A 21,426-nucleotide genomic window follows, 5' to 3' on the forward strand; every position below is an offset into this window, starting at 1 on the left:
TTGGTTACATGCTGGGTGTGTTTTTCCCAGCTCAAATGTGAAGTTTGAAATAAATCTGGATGATGTTTTAGGCATCTCCTCGCCCCCTACCACTCTACTTGCCAGGTTCTTCACATGCAACAATTATTGGCCTCGGCTTCCAAACAGAGCCCGGGATGGCCTTGTGGTGCAGGGAGGGGGAGCCACATCCTCCGGATGCAGTTAGATGTGCTTGTGCTGGGGGCCCCCGCTGAGACACCTGGGACCTCATTAAGGATGGGTTGAAGAGGATGCCAAAGGGCTTTTTAAAAATTTAAATCTCCTAAACCACAAAGACCTTATGCTCTGTATCTGCACTCACAGTTTGCTGGTATACAATAATATGCATACTGGTTGTTTGAAGGTGGAAATCTGTCTGTGCCCATTGGTAGATTGCTCCTGCCCCAAGCCCTGTGCCATGCCCTCCCCGTCATCCTGGCTGCTCCGGAACCCACAGGAACCCCCTCATCATGTTCCCATGATCCAGAATATCACACCTGCATTAGACCAGGTGTGAGGTTGAGTTTTGAAGGGCCTCATCATACTACAGATCTGGCCCCAGCGAGCCTCTGGACTCCTCCATCTGCCCTCTCAGAGTCTTTTTCTTGCCCCCTAGCACCCTTGCCCCCTTTACATCTGGATTGGTGAGTGCTTCTGCCACTCAGAGAGGTGACCAGAGGCAAGTTCCTAACCTGGCCTGGCCTCAGCCTGTGCACTGTCCACTGCGAAATGGAGGTGCTGTGTGAGGTGAGATAAGGAAGTGACTGAGGTTAGCTCTCCTCCTTCTCCCCCTGGGCCTTTCCTCCCCTTCTCTTCCTCACCATCATCATCATCATCATCATCATTCTGCACCCAGGGACCCAGTCTGCCCAGTAGCTATTTACCAAACCCCATTAGGGAGTCAGATGATAATTACAATGCTGATAGTGCTCCAGGTGGGGGTGGGGGGTAAGGGGCAGCGACCTTCACCCTTCCTGTTTTGACCTACCCACTTCCTGGCTGACTCTGGAGGATCCTTCAAGGGGGTGTGTGTTCCCAATTCTCCAGTGACTTCCGGGAAGCAGCTTCTAGTCATTTCATTCCAGAAAGGATTGCTCCCCTAAGCTTGTGTTTGTATTTTGTTGTTCTTATATTTTCTGGGAAGTCTGATCTCAGGGGCATTATTGCGTGATATGGCAGTGGTTCCCAAACTTCTCCACACACTGGAATTGTGTAGATGTTGGCGGCAAAACGACACCAGTTGTTATCAGCGAAGTTGGACGTCGGTGAAAGAATTCAGAGCCAAGAACTCAAATTATAAGAGAAAGTTTATTTAGAAAGTTACAGAGGTAGTAAAAGTGAGCCGTAGAAGAAATGGGCTCAGGAAACAAGTTACAGAGACAAAAGAAGGGCTCCTGAAGCTTAGGAGAGGGAAAGGCAAAGATAATGCCTGGCAAGAAGAAGAGGGGGCATGGGAAAGGCTCAGGGTCGCTCCAGAGAAGGAGAGAGGCACTGGGCCCTTCATCTGAAGGGTATTAAAGGCTGGGAGTTTAGGGGAGGATCTCAATAGAATATTCATTAGCTTTATGCTAATGTGCCAAAATGAGATTTATTTCCCTGACTTTATCCATCCTTGGTTGTGGTTGGCACAAATGACACTAATTGGATTTTTGTTATCTGTCTCCCTGAGCCAGGTAATTTAAGCTATTTACCCTCTGGTTGGGGAGAAGTGTAAACCATTTACTCTTAAGTGTCCTTGGCTTAGGGCAGATAGGGTTTTGTGATTTGCTAGATAGCTGTAAACTGCTTGGCCGGTTAACTGTCTGTCTCAGTTTCCCTGTTCCACTTGTCCTGGCTCACTGCCTGGCTCAGAATCCCTTGAGCACCTTTCATCCTGGACGTGTTGGGATGTTCTGATTTGATCCGAATAGGGTGCTACCTGAGCAGCTGGAGCTTTAGAACCTCCCCAGGTCTGGTGCTCTCCCTCTCTGGGATGCTGTACAGCAGGCATGTCAATCTCAAAGGCTAACACGGGCCAAATAAACAAGGTTTAAGTTTATGTGGGCCACAAAAAAACAAAAGCTTCAATTTTTGTAGAAACGTGGATTTATTTCAATAGAGACATGCTGAATACAAAGGGCTGAAATAAATGCGTCATCGTTAACATAAAATAATAGAGCATTTTAATAAAAATTAATATTTTTTCTTGAACATTAACTTACCAGACACTGAATAACTGCGCATATTAATAAGCATAACACAAATAAACATATTTTTCTTGTTCTCCAAAAGTGAAATAGTTCCTGTTTTGCACACCAAACAAGTCAGTCCAAGACTAATGACATGGCAATCGGCTGCTAAAATATTCACTGCTAGTATTAGTGGAGAGAAATGGTGCGCCTGCGTGTAAGGTGCGTAAGGGAAATGAATGCAACACGATTATAGAAACCAGTCATTAGCGAACATTGTAGTTCGTTATTAATAACTAGAGGCCCGATGCACGAAATTCGTTCAAGGGGCTTGGCCCCTGCCGCTGCAGCAGCTGCCTCTACCTTGGCCCCCACCCGCCGCTGTGGCTGCCTCTGCTTCTGCAGCCGCAGCTTTGTCCAGAAGGAAGTCCGGTCTAGTTATTATAGATTATGTATAACAGGATATTGTAAAAATTAAGTTACGCAATTTTTATTGCAACATTTCTTACACGCCGTGATATTGGCTGGGCCACAAAAATATTCGTTGTGGGCCGCATGTGGCCCTTGGGCCATCAGTTTGACATGCTTGCTGTACAAGATGCCACACACCTCAGTAAAGGAGGATTGTGACCACTGCCATGAGCAGCCCACATGGGTCTAGGGAAATGGGGGCCTGGAGCAGGTGAGTTCTAGTGAGTTGTCAGACATCATGGCCATTTACCAACCAGAGGGGCAGACAATATGGGGAACATTGAAAAAAGGAACGAGGAGCAAGGAGAGGGGTGGAGTTTGATTCCCCACCACCATGAAGACATTACATTTTATATTATTTTATCAAGAACAGATGTTGGTGTGAGTCAAATTGATTCAAATACCAAAAAAATGCTGAATCTTAGATGTACCGAACTCTCTAAGCTTTGGGAAAACTGGAAACTTTACGATCTCTTGATTTCAGCGCTCCATTGGCAGAGCAATCTTACCTAAGAAATGTATGATATGAAGCCTATTTTTCCTCTCATAAAACTTAAGGATGAGATGTATGAGGGAAGACAACACAGGGAATATGTTAGGAGAACTAGTAGTAAATTCAAGTTATCCTTGCACAGCTGGGTATGTTCATTGGCCTGACTCCAATGAGTTATAAAGGGAGTATGAGCGAATGCAGCTTTTGCTCCTCAGAGTTCATCAAAGTCCAAATCTTTTACAATTCTTTTTATGTGGGCCCTAAAATGTTACTGGACTGAAATAATCTTCCCCTCGATAGCGAAGAATGTCTCACAAGCTGCAGATTAATTGGTCAACTTGACATCCTAGGTTCCCAATAGCTAATTCTGGCCCCCCTTTTTCTAGAATATAGATCTCGTGGGTGATTTATGAGTGGGAGTGATTTAAGGCTCAATTACCCTCCTTTTAACAACTCCTGTAGTGCCTCTTACTCTGAATTGTATATCATTTCCCATTCAGTTCCCTGTGATCCAAATAATTTTCCTCTCTATTTGAACATGCTGACTTCTTCCTTGACTTTAAGACTCACCTTGAAAGAAAAACGAACATTTATTGATGTTTCATACAAATCAGACACTGCACCAGCTTTTGACATTGGCTATCTATGTAAAATGATCAATAGCTCTTTGAAGAAGGTATTATTTTTGCTTCATTCCAACTTTTTCATTTTATGGGGCTCAGAGAAGTTAAGGAAGTTAAAAGGTTGTGGACATGAATTAAGGTGATTGCAGAGCCTCGATGAGTTCCCCTCTTCTGAGAAAGCCCTCCAATACCCAAAAGTAGGAGTAGGCACGTGGCCTTCATCAGGCCAATCGGGTCATTCATTAGGGTTTGTGCATCTGGAATTGGGAAGAGGAATCGAATCTCTCCTGGATAGTTAAGCTGGAGATTAAGGCGAGCTCATGGTTTCCCTGTGCAGACAAAGCTGGCCTGGGAGAACTAATGCTGACTGAGAGAGAGCTGCAGAGAAAAGAGAGCATTCTGGGTGCGTGCTGTCCCTGGTCCCAGCCTAGCCCCAGCCGTCTCTGATGTCCAAAGGCATCTCTGCTCTTCCCAGATGAGGGTTTTAGTCTTCCAATAATTTTTTCCTTTTGCTCATGCTAGTTTGGGTTTCTATCTTTGACAATTGAGAGTCTTTATTTTCCTAGTGAGTGGGGCAGGGATTCCAGAATACCTGCTTTTTCTGCGCCATATGACACCCATGCGGTTGTCTTCATCAGGCCATTTCTGGCTTCATCTCGTGGATGACCTGTATGTGATTTCATCTGGTCACACCCGTCCCATGGCCTTCTATTTACATTTGGAAAAACAGGAAGAAAGGCAAAAGTTTGACAATACAAAACCAAATTCCATGCTATGGCCACAATGAATGCTGGGTTCTGTGCCATGTGAGTTACCTGAGCACAGAGAGCAGGACTTTAGAATTATTAATCACTAGGGGCCCAGTGCACAAATTCGTGCACCTTGAAAGGAACTGTGGGCCACCATGCTGCGGTGGGCACAGGGGCGGGTCTCAGCCCATCCTCCGCACCCCTGCCCAGCCCCTTCTGCCATGGCTCTGGTCCCCTGTCTGCCGGTAGCCCCGCTCCTGCCTCTGCTCCCACGCGCTGACCAGCATTGGCCCCACTCACATCCGCTGACAGCGTAGAGCCATTGGGGCTGGCGCTGTCAGCGGGTGTGAGCGGCAGCTGCTTCCCTGATCGCCCCTCAGGACCAGGGGGAGATGAAGAAGCCCTCAGGGGTGATCTAGGCCAGCAGCCATCGCACACACGCCTAGCAATCAGGACCAGTGCTGGGCGCTAGCAGCGAGTGTGAGTGGTGGTTCCAGTGCTGGCTGCAGGTGAGAGCGGGGCCGTCGCCAGCAGCAGGTGCAAGATGCGGCTGCCGGCCCCAATCACCCCTCAGGAGCAGGGGGAGGTGGAGGAGCCCTGAGGGGCATTTGGGGCTGGCAGCCACCACTTGCACCCACTGATGGCACTGAGCGATCAGGGCCGGCGCCGGCAGCAGGTGTGAGCACCAGGTGGGACCGCGGCACGTGGGAGCAAAGAATTTTCAGTAACCACCAGAGGCTCGCCCCAATAACAGCGACCAGTGCCCTGCCTTGGTCTGGCGCCCCTGCTCACCTGCTCCACCATCCCACTGCGGCCAATGCCCGCCATGTTCCGCACGGGCCCCCTGGTGGTCAGTGCACGTCATAGTGACCGGTTGTTCAGTTGTTCCGCCGTTCGGTCTATTTGCATATTAGCCTTTTATTATATAGGATGGTAATAGAACATCTTCACTGTAAAAACATTGAATACTGCAACTTTGAAGACTGAATTTAAATAAAGCATAGGAAGTAAATCTGGAGTTAACAAACAGGGGAGCACACAACCATCCAAGCTCGTTGAATGTGCACAAAGCTAAATCTGTCCGAGAGAGAGACAATGTCACTGGAAAGGAGGTAAACTGAAACAAGAGTGTGTGGGAGACCAACTGAAAGCCCAGTGCTTCAACCAGGGACATCTATCTGGCCTGCTAGTCCCTGAGAACGTGAGGAGCAGAACATACAAGGGAGGGGCCTCACTTGAAGGAGCTCTTGGTCTAGTTTGACTGTTAGGGCAGCTCAGAAATGTGGAAGCAACAGACAGGCTCAGCGATGAGAAGGTGGGAATGGAGAGACCTCAACAGGCTGGACCTTCTCCGTCACCTCCCTTGGCCTTGGGCTCCTCCCTGTAGGAGCATAGAGTCAAGAACATAGAGTCAAGTTTCCTTCCAGCTCTAAAATACAGCCATTCTGTGAGCAGGACTGGAAAGGGAAGAACAGCATATGCAGTTTCCCAATGGAATCCCAGTAGACATCTGCTTAGACAATGTGTATCTTCTAGGGAAGGCAAAGGAGCCTTAATTAGCATTGTTGCTTCTCTGCTCATTCGGGGCTGATGGAGGAAATACATGAATGGGAGCCAGCAAGACATGGTGACTCCTATTATTTTCCATGACTGAGTTGTCTTTGTCATCTGTTTTTAATTAAAAAGAAACAAAATTCTCCCCATCCCCACCCCTGGCCCTTTATATTCTTAAAGTGAAATCAAATCTAAAAATAATAGGAGAGGGCAGGCTCCAGCGGACAAGGAAACCCTGGAAAATCAGAAGTGGAGCCTGGACGAGGCTCGGTTGGAAGCATCTGCATGGGAATTGCCTGCACTGGAACAGATGATACAACCTATGAGGTCATCCTGGTGACCTCGGGACTGCATTTCAGATTTCAGCGTTGGCTCTCAGTGGAGGGTGGCTGATTCCTTTACAGTAGAAGAGAGAGAAATGCAGAAATACGAGGGTTTACTTATGGACAGAGGGAGAAAATAGCACCTCTAGCAGGTACTGAGGTGAGTCTTAGACTGCTTTTTAGAAAAACTGTCTGTGAATTGAACTCATTGAATGGGCTGGAGAGGAGCCAGGAGGCCAGCCAAGGACGGGATACTTTCCTAAGGGAGCTGGAGTCTGGGCATGAGCTGCCTGGGGGGAGGGTCCTGGAAGTGAGTCCTGGCTGCACCAGGATTGCCAGCAACTGTCTTCCCTGAATGCCCATGAGTGTGTTTGGGAAGAGCAGGAGAGGTGTGTGGCGCGGGCCAGAGGCAGGTGGCATTTCTTGAGGTAGAAGGCACCTCCTGGAGGAGTCCCGGGTTTGTGCAACTGGATTTGTGTGTCCCTCCCCAGGGCTGGAACGTGGGGCTTGCTGGAAAGTGTGCAGGACATTTATAGGGGGAATACCTGGTCCAAGTGGCTTCGAAACAATACCAGCTACAGTCAGTGGATTCCTTAGAATACTGTAGAAACAAGCAGCCCCAGCGCTCAGTGGTTTCACACAGTCACCTTCGTTTCTAGCTCCATTTATGTCCCAGCCAAATTGGCAGGGCGCTCTGCTCCACACAGTCACTTAAACCCACGGTGCCAGAGGCTCCACCATCTCGTAGCTGTATCGCCTGCAGTGTGTTGCCTCCTCATCACCCTGGAGGATCCCACCTGGGCTTCTCGGTGCTGGGTCCAGAAGTGACACTCCCTCCTTTTCACAAGGTCACACAGCCATGTGCAACTGCAAGGGCCTGCGACTTGAGAAGTCTTCTGTGTGCCCCAATCAAGGAACGGTGAGGTGTTATGTGGCATGCGGCATTGGTCGCTGGGCAGTCCTGCAGGGTGACCTATTAAAGGACCGTTTAGCATAGACTCTGACAATACGGAAGAAGATGGAGGGCTGGGTAAGCAGTACAATGTGTACTTACCAATACAGCACAGCATTCCAGAAGTTCACGGACAGGCAAAAAACGGCCGTGTTTGTGTGTTAAATTGGTTGTGTGTTTGTGTGTTAAAGGGGCAGGAATCCAGGCTAGAGTGATTCCCATGGTATTGTTTTAGTGAATATTCCTGGAAACTCACATAGTAAATTTGCAGGGGATTAGAGTGTTTGTGTGTGTGTGTTTGTGAATTAAGAGTAACAAAGGTTTGATTTTATGAAAAACGTATTGTGTAAATTATTTGGGGTTGCCTGAGTAATATTGATTGCCTATCCATATGATACAACACTCTATGGACCTTTCATTCTCCCTTACCCCAAAAGAGCTTAAATATAAGAGCAGAGATGAAACTTTTAGCCAAACATCTTTTTAAAGAAATCAAGTATGCTGTGTACAATGGAAATCCCATGGGAGTGCATAGAGGGTCAAAGTGTGTAAGCTTGTCTAATGGACAGTTGCATATTTCTAGCCAGAAGGCTTTGCCAGTGTTTCAAATGTCACAGTAATTTCAATAGTTTAAGAAACAGGGTCAAAGTTTTCTCTCTGCAAGAATTGGTGGGCACTGCCAGTTATTGGCCTACCTGTAGCACACCTGTAGCTTGTGGTGAGCTGCAGGGCAGGGTCCCAAAGATCACTGTGACAGGGTCAGCAGGGTGGGGATTTTATTTCAGCTCTGCCCCTAACCAACTGTGTAACTCTGGCTAATCTATAGACTCTTTTCCACCATCTGTAAACTCATAAAATTGACGATTCTTAAAAAGGATTCCAGTGCTGAAATTGTATAATATAATCCAAATGTTCTTCAGAGGGCGGTGTATAAAATTAAGTGATTTTTTAAAAGAGGACAACCAGATTTGAATGTCAGGGGCTCTTGGCATATTTCTTGTTGATTTTCAAGAAGGTTCAATAAAGAGGTCTCCAGCTGCCAAGAATACTCAGTGGGGAAGGGACACTCTCTTCAATTTCCCAATAGTGCTGGGAAAACTGGATATCCACATGCACAAGAATGAAATTGGACCCCTATATGATACCACTCACAAAAATTAACTTGAAATGGACTAAGGACTTAACATAAATACTAAAACAGCAAAACTAAAAGAAAGCATAGGAAGAAAGCTTCTTGACATCAGTCTTAGCAATGATTTTTTTTTTATCTGACACCAAAAGCATAAGCAACGAAAGCAAAAATCAGTGTGACTACATCAAGCTCAAAACCTTCTGCCCAGCCAAAGAAACAAAAAAAAAAAAAGAAAAAAAAGAAAAAAAAGAAAAAAGAAAAAGCAACCTATGGAATGGGAGAAAATATTTGCAAACCATCTATCTGATAAGTTTAACATCCAAAATACATAAGGCACTCATACAACTCAACAGCAAAAACAAAACAAAACAAAACAAATAAACCACCAACAACAAACAATCCAATTAAAAAATGGGCAGAGTACTTGACATTTTTCCAAAGAAGACATACAAATGGCTAACACATAAATGAAAAGGTGCTCAACATCACTAGTCATTAGGGAAATACACATCAAAGCCACAGTAAGATTTCATCTCACACCTGTTAGAATGGCTATTACCCAAAAGATAAGAGATTACAAATGAGAATGTGGAGAAAAGGGAACCCTTGTGCACTGTTGTTGGATGTAAATTGGTGCAGCCACTATAGAAAACAGTATGGAGGTTCCTCAAAAAATTAAAAATAGAGCCTGGCCAGTGTGGGTCAGTGCTTGAGCATTGACCTCTGAACCAGGAGATCACAGTTCGATTCCTGGTCAGGGCACATACCCAGATTGCAGGTTCTATCCCCAATAGGGGCATGCAGGAGGCAGCCAATCAATGATGTTTCTCTCATTATTGACTAGAAGCCCGGTACACGAAATTCGTGCACGGGGGGTGGGGATGGGGTGGGGTGTCCCTCAGCCCAGTCTGCACCCTCTCCAATCTGGGACCCCTTGAGGGATGTCCGACTGCCTAAATGGGATCGTGCCTAAATGGGCAGTCGGACATCCTTCTCACAATCCAGGACTGCTGGCTCCCAACTGCTCACCTGCCTGCCTGCCTGATTGCCCCTAACCGCTTCTGCCTGCCAGCCTGATCACCCCCTAACCACTCCCCTGCCAGCCTGATTGACGCCTAACTGCTCACCTGCTGGCCCGATTGCCCCTAACTGCCCTCCCCTGCTGGCCTGGTCACCCCCAACTGCCCTCACCTGTAGGCCTGGTCGTTCCCAACTGTCCTCCCCTGATGGCCTGGTTGCCTCCTAACTGCCCTCCCCTGCAGGCCTGGTTGCTCCCAACTGCCCTCCCCTGCAGGCCTGGTTGCCCCCAACTGCCCTCCCCTGCTGGCCTGGTCCCTCCCAACTGCCCTCCCCTGCAGGCCTGGTCCTCCCCAGCTGCCCTCCCCTGCAGGCCTGGTTGTCTCCAACTGCCCTCCCCTGCAGGCCTGGTCCCCCTCAACTGCCCTCCCCTGTAGGCATGGGTCCCCCCCAACTGTTCTCCCCTGCAGGCCTGATCTCCCCTAACTGCCCTCCTCTGCTGGCCTGATCTCCCACAACTGCCCTCCCCTGCTGGCCATCTTGTGGTGGCCATCTTGTGTCCACATGGGGGCAGCCATCTTGTGGGTTGGAGTGACTGTCAATTTGCATATTACTCTTTCATTAGATAGGATGTTTCTCTCTCTCTCTCTCTCTCTCTCTCTCTCTCTCTCTTTCTCTCTCTCTCCCCCTCTCTGAAATCAATATAAATATATTTTTTAAAAAATTAAAAATAGAACTATCACATGATCCAGTAACTCCACTTCTGGGTACATATCCAAAGGAGAGAAAATCACTATCTTGAAGAGATATCTGATCTCCCATATTCATTGCAGCATTATTCACAATAGCCAGGACATGCAAACGACCTAAGTGCCCACTGAGAGATGAATGAATAAAGGAAATGTGGCATACACATACAATGGGATATTACTCAGCCATAGAAAAGAAGGAAACCCTGCCATTTGCAACCACATGGTTGGACCTTGAGGGCATTATATTAAGTGAAATATGTCAGACAGAGAAAGACAAATATCCCATGATCTCATTTATCTGTTGAATCTAAAAACATTGAGCTCATACAAACAGGGTAGAATGGTGGTTGCCAGGGGCCAAGGGATGGGGAGATGGGGAGATGTTAATGAGAGGGTGCAATCTTCCAGTTATCAGGTGAGTTAGTTTCAGGAATGTATTGTGCTGCTCATGACTGTAGGAACACTACCGTATTGTGTACTTGAAAGTTGCTGTGCGAGCAGAGCTTTACTGTCCTCACCATAGCAACAACTACAACAAAATGGTAATTATGTGAGGTGTAAACTAACCTTACTGCGGTAAACATTTCACAACACATACAGTTATCAAATCATCACATTGTACACCTTCAACTTACACAATGTTATATGTCAATTATATCTCAGGGGGCGGGGAGAGAAGAGTTCTCCAACTGCCAATCAGCCTGGCCGCGTTGTCCCCTGGACAGGTCTTCTCCCGGCCCCGCTGGGGGCCCCGTAGGCAGAGAAAGGCTTTTCTCAGTGGTGACTGAAGATGCCGGGAACCAAGTGGCATTCACTAAAGGTTTGTTCTGAGAGAATCGCGATGTTGCAGGAGTGCAGGAAGCGTGACCGATGGTGCTCACCCGGGTTCCGGTTAGATCCAGCCTACGGTTTCCCTTGCAGGGAGCTGGTCTTTGCTGCTGGTGCCCAGGGCCATGTACTAGCTCAGGAGCTTTTGGTGCCAGCTCACTGTTGACATTTGGCAAGGGCTTGGTAATCCGAAACTCTCGCTCATGCCTTTAAGGAGGGGAGAGGAAACACCTAACTTACCTTTCCCAACTAAAACGAAAAACAACTTGCTCCCGGAACAGGTGAAATAAGCACATGACGTGCTTTTTCTCAAACGCTTTGCACCATGTTCTGTTGTTCCAGATTCTTTTGTTTGGCTTGATTCGCCTGCGGTCTTCCCCGTTTCAGATGATGGCAACTCCAACTTTGCAGTGACTCAGGCAAAACACCCTGGAGTCATTCCACCTTCAACCGGCCAGGAAATCCTCTTGGCTCGACCTTCACTCCATATCCAGAATCCAGCCTCTCCTCGCCACAGCCTCTCCTCGCCACAGCCGCTGCAGCACCATCTCCAAGTCCCTGGGCTGGACTCTCAGCAGCTCCCAGGGGCTCTCCTGCTTCTGCCTCTCCTCGACCCAGCAGCCAGAGTGATCTGGTTACAACATAAGTCAGACCACATCATGCCTCTGCTCTAAACCCTCTTTGCTTTGCCAACTCACTCATGGTAAAAGCAAACATTCTAATTGTGCTCGGTAAGGCCCACCAGCATCTGGCCTTGTGCGACTCTGACCAACTCTCCTACTTCTCTTGTTCATTCCTCTCGGGCCATACAGGAATCCTTGTTCTTTAGAATAAAGGAATCGAGAAAAAAGCAAGCGAGTGCAAAGGGTTAAGCAAGCCAGTCTCCCTCCTGGCCAGGGCCCAGCACTGGCTGTTACTCTGTCTGCAACGCTCTTCCATGCAGATACCTGTCTAGCCTGCTCTGTCACCTCCTTTGGGACTTGACTTAATGTCACCTTCTCAGAGAAGCCTACAGAGCTCCACTATCTAAAAGTGCAAGCCACCGCCCAGCCGCAAGGAGCATTCGCCTCGGCCTGCAGGCTGGGCACAGCCTTGGTGCCAGCCACGCCCTGCCCACGCTTGGCCCCCCGGGGCCAGAGGGCAGGCGCTGTCCAGAAGCTGTGCACCTGCCCCAGTCTGTTCTTTGTGCATAAATTCATAGAGAAACATGGATGGATAACAACAGAAAGTGGTATTGGAGCAGTGGGAGTCAGCAATTTGCACGGGAAGCTTTGGGAGATGTTGTTTATTGTAGTCTGCCTGAAATCGAGGCAAAATTCAATAGACAAAATGCCTTTGGTGCTTTGGAAAGTATGAAAGCTGCTAGTGAACTCTATTCTCCTCCATCAGGGGAAGTATCTGGAATTAATGAAGCTCTTGCAGAAAATCCAGGACTTGTCAACAAATCTTGTTATGAAGATGGTTGGCTGGTCAAGGTGACACTGAGTAACCCTTCAGAACTAGATGAATCAAAGAGTGAAGAAGCATAAGAAATACATAAAACCTATCGAGGAGGGAAAATGGAACCCTCTAAATAAAGTAGCATGAAACAACTGGACCTAGCATATAGTTGTCTTAAATATTAGTGGTGAATAGAAGATTAAAAATGGCAACTTTTAGTGATACCAATTGAAAAAGATACAACAATGCTATTGGAAGAAAATACCCCGTAACTTCCTGAGGATTGCAGATTAACACAATACGCTTTTTCTCACAGCACCCGATGATTTTTAGGTGAGGCTACAGTTATAATAATACCAGAATTCCTGAAATTATCTGTGGTAAAATCTAGTTATAAAAGTAATATAATTCAAGGATAACATTGTTATCTTAAGCCTTATATAATATCATAACTTACTTATATCCATATCTAATTTGGGTCAAAATAATGATCTTCCCACTGGAAATAACTGGCAGTGGAGAAGTTTTTATTAGCTGTGCAGTGTCAGATGCCAAAGGATACTACCTTAATTTTGCCATAGACTGAGTTTGCTGGTGCTATTTTTATACAGTGAAGTAGCAGTCTTGTAGGGAAAACAAGGAAGTTTAACAATAAAACATTCAACTTCTTCATTAAGAACATAAATAAAAGTAAAAGTGCAAATTACCACTGATATTGTCTATACCCCTTCCTGCTTTACACTCCTCCGTAGTACTACACCATCTAGCAAACTGCATATTTGGACTGATTCGCTTTATTTTCTTTCCCCTGTAGAACGTAAGCATAATGGAGGCAAGAATTTTTGCATGTTTCTTTTGCTGTGGTTTCCCCAGCAGCTAGGAGAGTGCCTGACACATAGTAGGTGTTCAGCAGTGACTGGATGACGGGAGAAACACTGCTCCGAGGCTACAGAATACCCGCTGGGAATGTTCTTCTGCACGAGGCTACACACCTGCTGCTCCTTTCAGAGAACATTAGGGAGTCGTCCATTCCATCTTTCATCTGCACTTGTCTATCCAGGTCGTGTTAGAATGGCTCACTCAGGCACTTCTTCTCCAGAGGTTTATGTCTTGAGAATCAGGGCAATGAAACCGTAGACCCTGAGTGACTTTGAGGCCTGAACAGCCGCTTTGGGGTTGGCAATGCTGCCTTCTGGAACAGGCCTTCTCGCCCGATGCACACAGCAGCCACCTGAGGCCTAGTTAAAGTGCAGACTCTGACTCAGTAAATCTAGTGGGGGCCAGAGTCAGCCTTTCTCACAAGCTTCTAAGTGATGCTGCTGCTGAATTGGGGTCACACCATGAATACCAAGGTTCTAGTACAAACCTCTCTACAGGCAAACATTAGAATGCGCCCCCCCCCCCGCCCCCCAATATTGTATTGGATTCCCAATTTCAAAAGACCAGAGCTCTGCTCTGCGGCTGGGTCTTGTTAAAGGCCCCGGGGCTTCCTGACGTTATAAGCAGCATCTGCCCCAGGAAGGCCTAGTCTTCATTAGGGCTGCACCCGTCACGAGCCCTTCTCTCAGCCTTTCAGGGTCCCAGGCCCCTTCCAGGAAATCTTTGGCTCATGCTTTCCCACCACTACCCACTTCCAACTCCTTCACGTAAACCAAGCTTGGCTTTTCAGAGAATACATAGGCCGTCTAGTCTCAACAACCTCAACTTCCTTCTTTCCCCAGCAACTCCAAATTACTTAACCTTCTCCACGTGCCCCCCGGTCTCAGAGGAAGAGGTTGGGAATTTCACCTCTCCTCTACCTCCCCGGTGTCCTGTCCCAGCACTGGGTGGCTCTGACATCAGATAGCTGGGCCCTTACTGGCTGGATCCGTGGTCAGCAAACTGCGGCTCACGAGCCACATGTGGCTCTTTGGCCCCTTGAGTGTGGCTCTTCTACAAAATACCACGGCCTGGGCGAGTCTATTTTGAAGAAGTGGCGTTAGAAGAAGTTTAAGTTTAAAAAATTTGGCTCTCAAAAGAAATTTCAATCGTTGTACTGTTGATATTTGACTCTGTTGACTAATGAGTTTGCCGACCACTGGGCTGGATGACTTGACTCAAGCCTCACCTTACTCATCTCTAAAATGGGGGTGATGACAGTGTCTACTTCGAGGGTTGTGAGGATGAAAGGATGAATAGGGGGGAACCGTTCAGACAAGGCTTGGTAAGTCAGTTAAAAGTTCTTTTTCTGTTTTTAATTTTATTTTATTGTTTAAAGTATTACAAATAGTAGTATATATGTCTCCTTTTTTTTCCCCATTGACCTACCCCTTGCCTCACCCCCCCCGCCCCGCCCCGCCCCAGTGTCTTGCGTCCATTGGTTATGCTTATATGCATGCATACAAGTCCTTCAGTTGATCTCTTAACTCCCCCCTCCAGTCCTCTCCAGCGTTCCCGCAGTAGTTTGACAGACTGTTCGATGCTTCTCTGCCTCTGTATCTATTTTTGTTCATCAGTTTATTTTGTTCTTTATTATCCATAAATGAGTGAGATCATGTGGTATTTTTCTTTCACTGACTGACTTATTTCACTTAACATAATGCTCTCCAGTTCCATCCATGCTGTTGCAAATGGTAAGAATTCCTTATTTTTTATAGCGGCATAGTATTCCATTGTGTAGATGTACCACAGTTTTCTAATACACTCATCTGCTGATGGGCACTTAGGTTGTTTGCAAATCTTAGCTATGGTAAATTGTGCTGCTATGAGCATAGGGGTGCATATATCCTTTCTGATTGGTGTTTCTGTTTTCTTGGGCTATATTTCTAGAAGTGGTATTACTGGGTCAAATGGCAGTTCCATTTTTAATTTTTTGAGGAAATGCCATACTGTTCTCCACAGTGGCTGCACCAGTCTGCATTCCCACCAGCAGTTCAGGAGGGTTCCTTTTTCTCTGCATCCTCGCCAACATTTGTCGTTTGTTGATTTGTTGATGATAGCCATTCTGACAGGTGTGAGATGGTACCTCATTGTTTGGATTTGCATCTCTCGGATGATTAGTGATTTTGAGCATGTTTTCATATGTCTCTTGGCTTTCTGAATGTCCTCTTTCGAAAAGTATCTATTTAGGTCCTTTGCCCATTTTTTGATTGGATTGTTTATCTTCCTTTAGTTAAGTTGTATGAGTTCCCTGTAAATGTTGGAGATTAAACCCTTATTGGAGATAACATTGGCAAATATGTTCTCCCATGCGGTGGGCTTTCTTGTTGTTTTGTTGATGGTTTCTTTTGCTCTGCAGAAGCTTTTTATTTTGATGTAGTCCCATTTGTTTATTTTCTCTTTAGTTTCCATTGCCCTAGGAGTGGTATCGGTGAAGAAATTGCTAGGACAGATGTTTGCTATTTTGCTGCCTATGGTTTCTTCTTAGATTTTTATGGTTTCCCATCTTACATTTAAGTCCTTTATCCATTTTGAGTTTATTTTTGTGTATGGTGTACGTTGGTGGTCTAGTTTCATTTTTTTGCAAGTATCTGTCCAGTTTTCCCAACACCATTTATTGAAGAGACTGTCTTATCTCCATTGTATGCTCTTGCCTCCTTTGTCAAATATTAATTGAGCATACTGGCTTGTGTAGATTTCTGGGTTCTTTGTTCTGTTCCACTGGTCTATATGTCTGTTCTTGTGCCAGTACCAGGCAGTTTTGAGAACAGTGGCTTTGTAGTATAGCTTGGTATCTGGTATTGTGATCCCTCCAATATTGTTCTTCTTTCTCAAGATTGCTGCAGCTATTCGGGGTCTTTTTTTATTCCAGATGCATTTTTGGAGAATTTGTTCTAGGTCTTTGAAGTATGCCGTTGGTATTTTAATGGGGATTGCATTGAATTTATAGATTGCTTTGGGTAGTATGGACATTTTAATGATGTTGATTCTACCAATCTATGAACATGGTATATTCTTCCATTTGTTCATGTTTTCCTCTATTTTTTTAGCGTCCTGAAATTTTCTGAGTACAGGTCCTTTGTCTCCTTGGTTAACTTTATTCCTAGATATCTTAATTTTTTTGTTGCAATGGTAAATGGGATTGCTTTTTAAATTTCTCTTTCTGGGCCAAGATGGCGGTGGAGGTGAACGGCTGATCTGCTGCCTCGCATGGCAGTTTTGGAAAAACAACTAAAAGATGGACTGGTGAGCGCGGCGACTCCTGCTCGCGTCTCCCCAGACCGGGCGGCGGCTCCTCTCAGCCAGCACCGCAGCCGGGGCCATGAGCTCGTGGGCGCCGCGGCAGCTGCTGTGGCGGCGGCCGCGGACTCGGCGCAGCGGCTCTCGGTGAAGGAAGAGACCATCTTTCTGCGAGACGGGCCCACCCGCGTCACCGACCTGGCCCAGCTCCCCACTGAGATCCTCGGGGGCCCCGGAGACCGCCAACACCGACTTAGAGGATTCTTAAGACTTCCTGTCTTACACTCAAGTCCTCTAGCCATTTTGAGAGAGGAGGACCAAGAAGGCAGCAAAGTCAAACAAAGGAACTTCGCGCACAGCAATTTCAAAGTTAAACAAAGGAACTTCGCCGCGCACAGAGCGTCTTCCACCCAGAACCACAGGAGAGCTGGCTGAATTGTGGATTTACAGCTAAGAGAGAAGAGGAAAGAGCGAACTCTGGAGAAGCTGAGGTGCGGAGGCGCGTGGGTCGGGGGAAGGGACTTGTGGCTTTTGTTCCAACCCTAGGGGAGATTAGCTCCCCAGACGCCTGCGGGAAGAGGCTGGACTCTCGGCCTTCCTGTCGGAGAGTGGGAGTGACTTCCTTGTGGAGGTGCGCCCAGCAATCAGTGTTTGCTGCGCTGGAGTGCGGAATGAGGGGGCTTGGAAACGTGGAAAACAGAAAAAGCAGACTTGCAGCCAGTGCGGTTCGCCTCGCCATGGCCTGGTGGCGCCCTGAGGCCCCGCCCCGCCCTGAGACCCGCCCCGCCCTGGGACCCGCCCCGCCCTGGGACCCGCCCCGCCCTGAGACCCGCCCCGCCCTGGGACCCGCCCCGCTCGTTTTGCAGGTCCGCCCCGCACGTCTTGCAGGCACACCTGGGCTCCAAGCAACGGCTTTTGCATGTGGGTGGCCTGCCCTATGGCAGCTTGACCAGATAAACTGCGGTTCTAGTCGGACTGCTCTAGGGACGCTCAGACAGGAGGAGGAAACTGCAGTTTTTGCCGTAAGTCCTGCTGAGTGGTCTCAGGTAGTAGCTGACCTACACACCATTGGAGACCCAGAAACGAGGGCATCTAGTGGTCGGTGTGAGATGACACCAGATTTCAACCACTCGCATAAAGGACACATTCCAGAGGCAGAATCAATGAGCGCCAAAGCCTTGCTGCACCAAGACCCGGCCCATAAATCTGTCTCCTACACAGCAACTCTTCCTTTATAGACACAGAGGATCTGCACGGCCAATTGGCCTGGAGGACAATTCCTCCCAGCGACACCAACAACAATCAAGACTTAACTATACAAAGGAAGACCAAGATGGAGGCATAGGGCGGAAGCCTGATTGCTGCCTACCACAACAATTTTGAGTCTACTACGGGAGAGCGGAGCAGACACCATCCAGAACCACCGGAGGGCTGACTGAGCAGATGCTCTACAACTAGAATAAAAGAGAGGGGTACTCGGGATGATGCTGATGCCGGCGACCCAAAGATCACACTTTAAGAACTACGGCTCAGACGACACAGTGGCGGCCTGGAACGTGCTCGGCGCAGTTCCCCCGGCGGTCTCCGGCTGAGGGGAAGGCCCCACTCGCTGCCGAGCACAGACAGACGAGCCCCTGGGAGTCATGGGGTGGGAGACTCCGCGCTTGCTGACCTCCGAGTCCTTCAAGAATCTCAACGCCCCGGAAGCGGCCAGGTGCGCACGCTCGGTGACTGGCCACCGCTGCAGACCCAAGGGCCGACGCAGCCACCCCGGACCAGCCCGCTGCCGCGCACCGGGCACACCGGAGCTTCGCCGAGCCCGCCGCCCAACGAGTTCTGCGGCGGCTGCCCTGGAGCTCTGAGAAAATGGCCGAAGGAATTACTGAGATGGAATTGACCAACAGGAAATGGGATCAAGAAGACGAAACCCCGCTGGGTCCCGGATCCGGGTGAAGCTGCGCGCTCCTGGGTCCGGGTGAGGCTGGGAACTGGGTCAGGGTGAGTCTGGGTCCCGGGTCCGGGCGAGGCCGTGGACCCCTGGATCCGGGTGAGCCTGGCCCCGGGTCCGGGCGAGGCCGCGGGCCCCTGGATCCGGGTGAGCCTGGGCCCCGGGTCCGGGCGAGGCCGCGGGCCCCTGGATCCGGGTGAGCCTGGGCCCCGGGTCCGGGCGAGGCCGCGGGCCCCTGGATCCGGGTGAGCCTGGGCCCCGGGTCCGGGCGAGGCCGCGGGCCCCTGGATCCGGGTGAGCCTGGGCCCCGGGTCCGGGCGAGGCCGCGGGCCCCTGGATCCGGGTGAGCCTGGGCCCCGGGTCCGGGCGAGGCCGCGGGCCCCTGGATCCGGGTGAGCCTGGGCCCCGGGTCCGGGCGAGGCCGCGGGCCCCTGGATCCGGGTGAGCCTGGGCCCCGGGTCCGGGCGAGGCCGCGGGCCCCGGGTCCGGGCGAGGCCGCGGGCCCCGGGTCCGGGCGAGGCCGCGGGCCCCTGGATCCGGGCGAGCCTGGGCCCCGGGTCCGGGCGAGGCCGCGGGCCCCTGGATCCGGGTGAGCCTGGGCCCCGGGTCCGGGTGAGGCCGCGGGCCCCTGGATCCGGGTGAGCCTGGGCCCTGGGTCCGGGTGAGGCCGCGGGCCCCTGGATCCGGGTGAGCCTGGGCCCCGGGTCCGGGTGAGGCCGCGGGCCCCTGGATCCGGGTGAGCCTGGGTCCCGGGTCCGGGTGAGGCCGCGGGCCCCTGGATCCGGGTGAGCCTGGGTCCCGGGTCCGGGTGAGGCCGCGGGCCCCTGGATCCGGGTGAGCCTGGGTCCCGGGTCCGGGTGAGGCCGCGGGCCCCTGGATCCGGGTGAGCCTGGGTCCCGGGTCTGGGTGAAGCCGTGCCCCCCCTGGGTCCGGCCGAGACCAAACCAGAGGGAGTCGGACCTGCATTATCACCATTTGTCCACCATCCAGAGCTGAGGGGTCAGTGCCGACATGTACTCATAAGGAACTGGTGGACATTGATATTGGGTCTCAAAAGAACTGTTGGTCCAGAAAGAAACTCACTACAGACTGATTTTTTGCCTGTCAGCATAACTATTATTGCCCGTCGCACATTCAATTCTTATAAGTACATCTCTAGTGACACATGATTTCGCTCATCTAGGGGAAATGATGAACAACATGGACTGATGAACAAGAACAGAACCAGAAACAAGGAGGCACCGATCGGACTATCGGGCCTCAGAGGGAGGATAGGGGAGGGTGGGGGGAGAAGGGAGAGATCAACCAAAGGTCTTGTGTGCATGCATAAGAGCCTAACCAATGGTTAAGTTCAACAGGGGGTTGGGACATCCATGGGGAGGGGTGTGGGATGGGAATGGGGGGATGAGGACAAATATGTGACACCTTAATCAATAAAGAAATTAAAAAAATTAATAAATAAAAATAAATAAAAAATAAATTTCTCTTTCTGTGAGTTTATTATTGGTGTATGGAAAAGCCATAGAATTCTGGGTTTTAATATTGTATCCTGCTACATTGCCGAATTCATTTATTAAGTCTAGTAGTTTTTTTTGATGGAGTCTTTGGTGTTTTCTATGTACAATATCATGTCATCTGTGAATAAGGACAGTTTTACTTCTTCTTTTCCAATTTGGGTGCCTTTTATTTCTTCTTCTTGTCTGATCACAATGGCTAGTACTTCCAGTACTATGTCAAACAGGAGTGGTGAGAGTGGACATCCCTGTTTTGTTCCTGTTCTTAGGGAAAATGGTTTTAGTTTTTGCCCATTGAGTATGATGTTGGCTGTGGGTTTATCATATATGGCTTTTATTATGTTGAGGTCTGATCCTTCTATTCCCACCTTGCTGAGAGTTTTTATCAAGAAAGGGTGTTGGATTTTGTCAAATGCTTTTTCTGCATCAATGGAATGATTATATGGTTTTTATCTTCCAGTTTGTTTATGTGGTGTATCACATTTATTGATTTGCAGATATTGTACCATCCTTTCATCCCTGGTATAAATCCCACTTGGTCATGGTGTATAATCTTTCTAATGTAATGCTGGATTTGATTTGCTAGAATTTTGTGGAGGATTTTGGCGTCTATGTTTATGAGGGATATTGGCCTGTAATTATCTTTCCTTGTATTGTCTTTATCTGGTTTTGGGATTAGGGTAATGCTAGCTTTGTAGAAAGAGCTTGGAAGTGCTCCTTCCTCTTGAATTTTTTGAAATAGTCTGAGAAAGATAGGTTTTATTTCTTCTTTGAATGTTTTATAAAACTCCTCTGTGAAGCTGTCTGGTTCAGGGCTTTTGTTGGAAGTTTTTTGATTACTGCTTCAATTTCCTGCATAGTTATTGGCCTATTCAGATTTTTTGATTCTTCCTGGTTGAGTTTTGGAAGGTCATATTTTTCTAAAAATATGTCCATTTCTTCTAGGTTGATCAGTTTGTTGGAGTAGAGTTGCTCATAGTATTTTTTAACGATTCTTCATATTTCTGTGGGGTCTGTTGTTATTTCACCTCTTTCATTTCTGATTTTGTTTATTTGGGTCCTCTCTCTGCTTCCTGGTGAGCCTGGCTAGAGGTTCATCAGTCTTGTTTATCCTTTCAAAGAACCAGCTCTTGGTTTTGTTGATCTTTTGTATTGTTTTTTTGGTCTCTATGTAATTTATTTCTGCTCTGATCTTTATTATTTCCTTCCTTCTGTTCACACTGGGCTTTTCTTGTTGCTCTCTTTCTAATTCTTCAAGTTGCAGAGTTAGATGGTTTATTACCAGA

General features: G+C 48.4%; 1 pseudogene across 1 annotated transcript; it reads left to right on the plus strand.

The window, feature by feature from the left end:
- The first annotated feature begins 11,093 nt into the window (after positions 1-11,093).
- On the plus strand, positions 11,094-12,667 carry LOC307106576 (glycine cleavage system H protein, mitochondrial-like; annotated as a pseudogene). Its single transcript has 2 exons — positions 11,094-11,193; positions 12,084-12,667. The product of its transcript is annotated as a glycine cleavage system H protein, mitochondrial-like (transcript).
- Positions 12,668-21,426: the final 8,759 nt, after the last annotated feature.

This window comes from Cnephaeus nilssonii (assembly GCF_951640355.1).
Source record: "Cnephaeus nilssonii genome assembly, chromosome: 10".
Classification (NCBI taxonomy): Eukaryota; Metazoa; Chordata; class Mammalia; order Chiroptera; family Vespertilionidae; genus Cnephaeus; species Cnephaeus nilssonii.